Here is a 7,257-nt window from a genome sequence, read left to right on the forward strand (position 1 = left end):
AGGTCTTCAGTTAAAACAGATTATTCACAAATACTGGTTGAAACTATTCATTGAAAGTTGGTCTTCCCCAGGACCATGTGCTCAAATGGTTGTGTAATTCTTTTAAACTTAGGTTTTGACTGTAGTCAGAGAAAATGGCAGGAAAATCAAGAGTAAAGTGCAAACTAAATCTTAAAGTTATCTTTAAAAATAGACATATACTACATTTAGTCCTCACTCAGCTTTCAAAAAGTGGATATGTTTGAGTATTTCAGGACAATTGCCTGAAAATTCACGATTGTACGCTACTGACTCAACTTGTCTCTTATCTCATTCTACTCGCTCCACCACCACCTTTCCAACTGAAAATGGATATAAATTTCTCTGTATCAAAGGGGAATTATTTTATTTACATTGTCCTCTGCAAGTTTGTGTGTGTGTGTGTGTGTGTGTTTGTGAGTGTGTGTGGTTTTCTTTTGGTTTGTTTGTAACTGGTGCTCTTGGAGATTTTTGAAATACTCAAAAAACACTTAGGTCATAGACAGTGTTTACTGTCTTGAAACAATGGTTTACGTTTTAGAAAAATCAGCCGATGGTGTTGGAGCCTGTCTGTGAAAACCAGGGCAGACAGCGTGGTAGTGGCTGAGTGTGAGATACTGGAATTCTGCTGAGCTTCCAGTCCTAACTCCACATTGGCCCAAGAATGAAACTTGGGGGCAACGCCCTGAGCACCCCCTCTTGGCCTTGCTTCTTTGGATTAAATGGGATTGGCCTCCGGAGTCTTTTTTTGTTGTTATTTTTTTCTTTCTTTCTTCCCTTCTTTTGGTTTATATTTAAGAAACCAGCACCAAGTGCAATGCAAGTGCTCAATCAGTGTTTACCGCTATCACTAAGCAAATGAGGAACACCAGTTAGGCACCCATTTTATTTACTTATTTATATAGATGCACAGAGTCTCTTGCCCACACACCTGGCTGTCTTCCCCGGGGCCCTTCGGAGGGGATGGGCTCCAGCTTCCCTCCCCGCCCCGAGCAGAGCTCCCAGAGGCTGAAGACCACTGGAACCTAGCTACAGCCATGCTCAAGGCCCCTCTCCACATGTTCGGACAAGCCTCATGCATGAAGGTACTGGCAGAGGAACCCAGGTGTGTGTAATCCCATCAACTGCCAACATACAGAGATTTAAAAGCAAGTTCTTATAACCTACTTCTCCCTCTGGGAGAAACTAGCAAGCTACTGAGAGTTTCTTGCCCACATGGGAGAGCCTCATAAGCTTCCCATGGTGTATTCATATGCTAAAGCCAGTAACAAGCTGGATCTCAGTCCCCTGACCCTGAAAGAGTCTCCAATGCGGCATCCTTGGGAAGGCCAAGTGGAGAGAGGCTTCTAAAATCTCAGGGATAGGTCGAATGGAGAGGTGACTGAGCCTGCTCGAGAAATCAACTATCAACGGGATTTCGTGATCATGATTTATATAGATGTTTTTTTAGTCACTGTGAAATTATAGTTATTCATGATTATGCTTCAGGAATATGGTTCTATGACACTGACCCCATCACTAGTGGGGTTCCCTCCACCAATGCTCCTCCTGCCTGTGGCCCATTCACCTCCCTCCCTTCACTCTGCTCCTATGAGAGGCTCCTTACATGCTTTTGCCTGTGGTTACAGCACTGTTGCTGATGATAGTTTCATACATAACACTTTACCACCTCTCATCACCACCTCATTCTCCAGGCTGAACACTCCCCCTCCATGTCCTATCTCTCAGCTTCCTAGAGTGCCATGTTTCCTACTTCCTAGAGTGCCATGTTTCCTAATACCAGTTCTTTTCTTTCTTTTCTTTTTCTTCCTTTCTTTTTTCTTTTTTAGCTTTTTAGGTCACACCCAGCTATGATCAGAGGTTACTCCTGGCTTTGCACTCAGGAATTACTCTTGGCAGTCTTCTGGGGATCATATGGAGTGCTGGGGATTGAACCCATGTCAATCTCACATGCAAGGCAGATGCCCTCCCCTCTGTACTATCCTCTAACCCCAGTACCAGTCCTTATGATATTTGTTTCCATTGTCTTTGGCTGTTCTTTATTCCACCATTATGTTTCTTTACATCCCACATATGAGAAAGATTATTCTGTGTCATTTTCTCTCTCCCTTTGAAGCATTATTTTTAGATTATATTGTTTGCAAATATGATTTCCCTCTTTCTTTTGATGACTGCCAGCGAAGGAGAAAATAAGTCAGTTGGGTAGCATGTATTTTTAAATTTTTGGTAACAGGATCACTGGGGTAGCTTTAACTTCAGGCAAATCTTGGTTGTTTGAAGATGTTCATGGCAGCTTGTAACAATTCCTCCCAATTTAGGACAAGCTCCAAAATTTTCTGTCTCAGCAACACTCATGGAGATGGCTTCTCACTCTATGTTTTCTAAGACAAACTTGAAAATACCCCAAGAGGATATTTGGTTTATCTTCCTAATTTTAGAAACCTTCTGTGGGTAACTTTTGGATACTAACTGGCAACATTTGGGGTCCTCAGCAACTGTAAACATGTTTGTTGTAATTGTGGTTGTCAGTGGTGAGGGTGACTGGGATATAAAAATGTCAGATTCAACATACTTTCTTCTTAATAACATTTTTTTTCTTTGTCATGGTGTTCTGTGATTAAGAATGGATCATTAGCCAGAAACAAGTGCTGGCAGGAACATGGAGGAAAAGGAATCCTTGGACCCTATTTGAAATGAAAACTTGCCCAATCTCTATGGAAAACAGTATGGAGATGTCTCCTTAAACATAGCTCCACCGTATGATCCAGCACATCCCCTCTAGGCACTTATCTCCTCCTCCTCCTCCTCCTCCTCCTCATCATCATCATCATCATCATCATCATCTCATTGATCTTCGAATTTCTCGAGCATTCTCAGTAGTGTCTCCATTCATCAGAGCCCTGAGATTTTAGAAGCCTCTCTTTACCCGTCCTTCCCAACTCACTCCCCTGACCCTGAAAGAGCCTCCAATGTGGCATCGTTGGGAAGGCACCTATCTAGAGTATAGAAATACTCATTCAAAAATAGACATGCATACCTGAGTTCATCATAGCCCAGATAGAGAAATGATCAAATGCCCAGTCATGGACAAGTGACTAGAGAAAGTGTAGTCTAGATACCACAGTACCACTCAGCTCTAAGAAACGATGAAAATTTGCCATTTGTAACAACAGGGAACTAGAGGAGGTTATGAGCAGTAAGACAAATCCGAAAAACATGATATTTTATCATCTCACAGTTATGTGGGATATAAAGAATACAAAGGAAGAGAATAGACAAGTCCAGACCTAAACAGGCTCTTGGATTCTGACTGTAGAACTGAAGTGACCAGATTGTAGGGTGGGTGCGGGGTTCCAGCTGGACTATGGTTTAAGTCAACTGGTACTTTGGAAGTGAGCACGGTGTTGTGACATCAGTTTGAAGAGCTATGAAACAATACTTCTATAATACATACAGTGCGGTACACAAATGAAACCTTAGTAAAAACACTTTTTTAAAATGACAATACTTCAAATTTCTCTTCCAGAAGTCTTCCTGGACTAACTTAACTCAGCTGAATTTTATAGCATCCCATCAATATTTATATATTGGTCCATAAAAACTGTGGCCAGGGCAAAATAAAAGCAAAACAACAACAATAAAGCCCAGATCAGGTCACAAGTTAACCATAATTTATATAATTTAATTTAATAGAACGCTATCCAATAAGCATTAAAACGAAGGGTTTGGTAGTTCAGGGTGACTTTTGCTTACAAAATGCTTGCCTTTGCAACATTTTGCAAAATGTGTTCCCTATGTCTTCCCAGTTCTCTACGAGGGATTTCCAAGTCATTTGCTTCTATATTATTCCTCCTCGTTTGCCTCTAAAATTGGAAGGTGATCATGTGTTTGAGAAGTTCTCCGAGGTTCTCAGCCCAGAGTTTCTGAAATCTTTCTATGTTTCTGCAACTCCTTTCTCCAGCTTCACCTTCCTTTCAGACCCATGGCTTGTCACCTACACCTTTAGGCCCTGAGCTCACGTCTGATCTCAGCTCTTCGGATGATACTTCTGCACCCTTAACTGCGTTGTCTTCAGAACAGAACCATTTCTCCAACCCCATCTTCTCCCTTCCCAGAGGCCTTGTTTGTGCTCCCCTTGTTCTTCTGGTTAGGGAAGGGCTATCTCTGTCAACTTTTAACATTCTCTGTTACTAACTCCAGTAATAGCAGAGTTAGTGGTAAGCTGAAATGCATCTATTTTATTTTTTGGAGGGGTGGGGAGAGAGAATTGTAATTTGGGGAGCACAAGTTCAGGTAAGTATGTCTCAAAGGGGAACCCAGTTTAGGGGTACTTTGAGAGGGAAATAGGAGTTGTCACGGTTAGATGAGGGGATCCCAAAGTAAGAGTGCTTTCAAAAACACAGTATTCTCACATGGAGGGGCACTCCCAAACAGTGCTCAGGAGGCCTTGGGCCAGTTCTGGTGATTCTCCGACCATTAGGCTTGAGGTTCAGTGTGAGGACCCAAGGATGCAGTGCTCCTGGGGCCCTGGGGTACTGGGGGGCTTTCCGCACTGATCTTGGTGGGTGGGACCATGCAGTGCTGGGAACTGAACTAGAGTCAGCCACATGCAAGTCTTGTTCAACCTTAAGCCCTCTACAACCTCTTTGGCTCCCCAAATATCCTCATTCTTGTTACCCTGCTGGAGTGTCAGAGCTTGGGCCAGTCTGAGGGTCAGTTTTAAGAAGGCAGCCAGACTTTCTGTGGGGACTTTTCTCCCGTCCAAGTACTGTCCAGGCCTGACCCTGCTTAGCTTCCGAGATCAGACGAGATTGGGCGCGTTCGGGGAGGTATAGCCATAGACTGTGGGGATGTTTATCTGACCCTGCCTTACTATGATGTAGTTAGTAAACCTTCCATCAAACGCCTGGGAGTGCATCCACGGGCAAAACTGGGTGGCATCAACATTTGCGCGGCTGTGCTTGGGAGGGGATGAGATGTGATAGGAGACAGTGGTCTTCAGGTTCTGAGCAAATGTCAGGGATAATGAATTGTTGGGCACATTTCAGCTTGCATTGATAGGGCTCTCTTTCCTGGAAGAGCCACTGCTCCCGATCGCACGACCTTCAAAGTTTAATCGGAGACACAGAGATGTTTACCTCATACCAGTCAAGCCCTCTTGGCTCATCATCTCTGTATGCACATGCAGTTTACTAGGTCTTATACTTATTCACCAGCAAATATCTACAAACATGGATCTTTGTTGTTTTTGCTGGTCTGAAAGCTTAGGAAGACGGATGAGCTGTTTGCCATCAATTCTGCTGTCCAGGAGAGATGCAGGAAACTTTTTCCTCTCACACACCATTACTTTACGGAGGGGGGGGAAGGCCTCCATCATAGGCCTTGGCATCTTGGTGCCTCCCCCCTCCGAGCGCCCAGCAAAGTTTCTAATCCTGAATTTAATATCTTGCCTCCCCAATCTAAACCATTTTTGGCCTCACCTTGATAAGCTTCAGGGGTGGGTATGTCTGTGTATGGCATGGGGGTGGGCAGCTGCTTACCTTCTCCAATGGAGCACTGAACACTGAGCATTTTTGGAGAAGAAGAACATAGAATATGTAGCTGGAGGTGCAAATAAGACTTTTTTTTTTTTTTGCTTTTTTGGGGTCATATCTGGCAATGCTCAGGGCTTCCTCCTGGCTCTGCACTCAGCAATTACTCCTGGTGGTGCTTAGGGAACCATATGTGTTACTGGAGATCGAACCCAGGTCAGCTGCGTGCAAGGCAAATTCCCTACCTGCTATACTATCGCTCCAGCCCCAAGACTTTTTTCTTTTGCATACAGTTCCCCCTGCCCAATATAAATTTGTATTTATTAATTTCTCCCCAAATGTCTCCTTTTCTAGGAGAACTATATATTAGTGGACAATGTGTTTTTCTGTTTTTGCAGCATATACAGTTCCTGCTCCAGCGTGTCTAAGTCAGTGTCTGCAAATGTGAAAATTGTGCTCCCTTTCTCTCACCAGCTCCTCCCTGGGACATCCCGGAAAACATCCCCTTGTCCACTGCTGAGCCTTCTGTCACCCATCCCTCTAGCTGACCTCAAAAAAGAAGTATATGGCCACCAATGGTAAGAATTTCCTCTCTGTCCTTCGAAAAATTGTAAGATACTTTGAAGAACTCCAGTGCAGGGTTCTTCTGAGGAGTCAGTGTTGTGAGTGTGATTCAGAACTGTTCCTTTTCGGGATGTTAAGGTTCTCTTGGACTCTTTGGGTGCCCCGTTGCCTAGTGTAGGATCTGGAGGAGGGAAGAGGAAGAACATGCGTACTGCAGAAAACTGTTGACACTCGGGTACTCTGTTCCCATCAAATTTCAAGTCCCCATACTTTAACTTTTGTCATCTCTTGCATATGATCCCTGAGCTCTTAAACTCTTAAGAGCCAGAGAAAACATACTCTCACTGTTTTAGACAGTCTTTCTTCCTTCCTTCCTTCCTTCCTTCCTTCCTTCCTTCCTTCCTTCCTTCCTTCCTTCCTTCCTTCCTTCCTTCCTTCCTTCCTTCCTTCCTTCCTTCCTTCCTTCCTTCCTTCCTTCCTTCCTTCCTTCCTTCCTTTCCTTCCTTCCTTTCTTCCTTTCTTTCTTTCTTTCTTTCTTTCTTTCTTTCTTTCTTTCTTTCTTTCTTTCTTTCTTTCTTTCTTTCTTTCTTTCTTTCTTTCTTTCTTTCTTTCCTTTCTTTCTTTCTTTCTTTCTTTCTTCCTTTCTTTCTCCCTCCCTCCTTTTCCTCCTCCTTCCTTCCTTCCTTCCTTCCTTCCTTCCTTCCTTCCTTCCTTCCTTCCTTCCTTCCTTCCTTCCTTCCTTCCTTCCTCCTTCCTTCCTCCTTCCTTCCTTCCTTCCTTCCTTCCTTCCTTCCTTCCTTCCTTCCTTCCTTCCTTCCTTCCTTCCTTCCTTCCTTCCTTCCTTCCTTCCTTCTCTCTTTCTTTCTTTCTTTCTCTTTCTTTCTTTCTTTCTTTCTTTCTTTCTTTCTTTCTTTCTTTCTTTCTTTCTTTCTTTCTTTCTTTCTTTCTTTCTTTCTTTCTTTCTTTCTTTCTTTCTTTCTTTCTTTCTTTCTTTCTGCTTTTTGGGTCACACCTTGGTGATGCACAGGGGTTACTCTTTTTGGCTCTGCATTCAGGAATTGCTCCTGGTGGTGCTCAGGGGACCATAAGGGATGCTGGGAATAGAACCCAAGTCAGCTGCATGCAAGGCAAATGCCCTACCCGC

The 7,257-nt window shown here is 43.6% G+C and overlaps 1 long non-coding RNA gene across 1 annotated transcript in view; it reads left to right on the forward strand.

Moving 5' to 3' along the window:
- LOC129402563 (uncharacterized) overlaps positions 1–6,127 on the forward strand; it is a 111,544-nt gene extending 105,417 nt beyond the window's left edge. Inside the window, exon 3 of the long non-coding RNA XR_008628699.1 lies at positions 6,024–6,127. This is a non-coding gene — a long non-coding RNA (uncharacterized LOC129402563). The remainder of the gene's footprint in view (positions 1–6,023) is intronic.
- Positions 6,128–7,257: the final 1,130 nt, after the last annotated feature.

Source organism: Sorex araneus, chromosome 2 (assembly GCF_027595985.1).
Source record: "Sorex araneus isolate mSorAra2 chromosome 2, mSorAra2.pri, whole genome shotgun sequence".
NCBI lineage: Eukaryota > Metazoa > Chordata > Mammalia > Eulipotyphla > Soricidae > Sorex > Sorex araneus.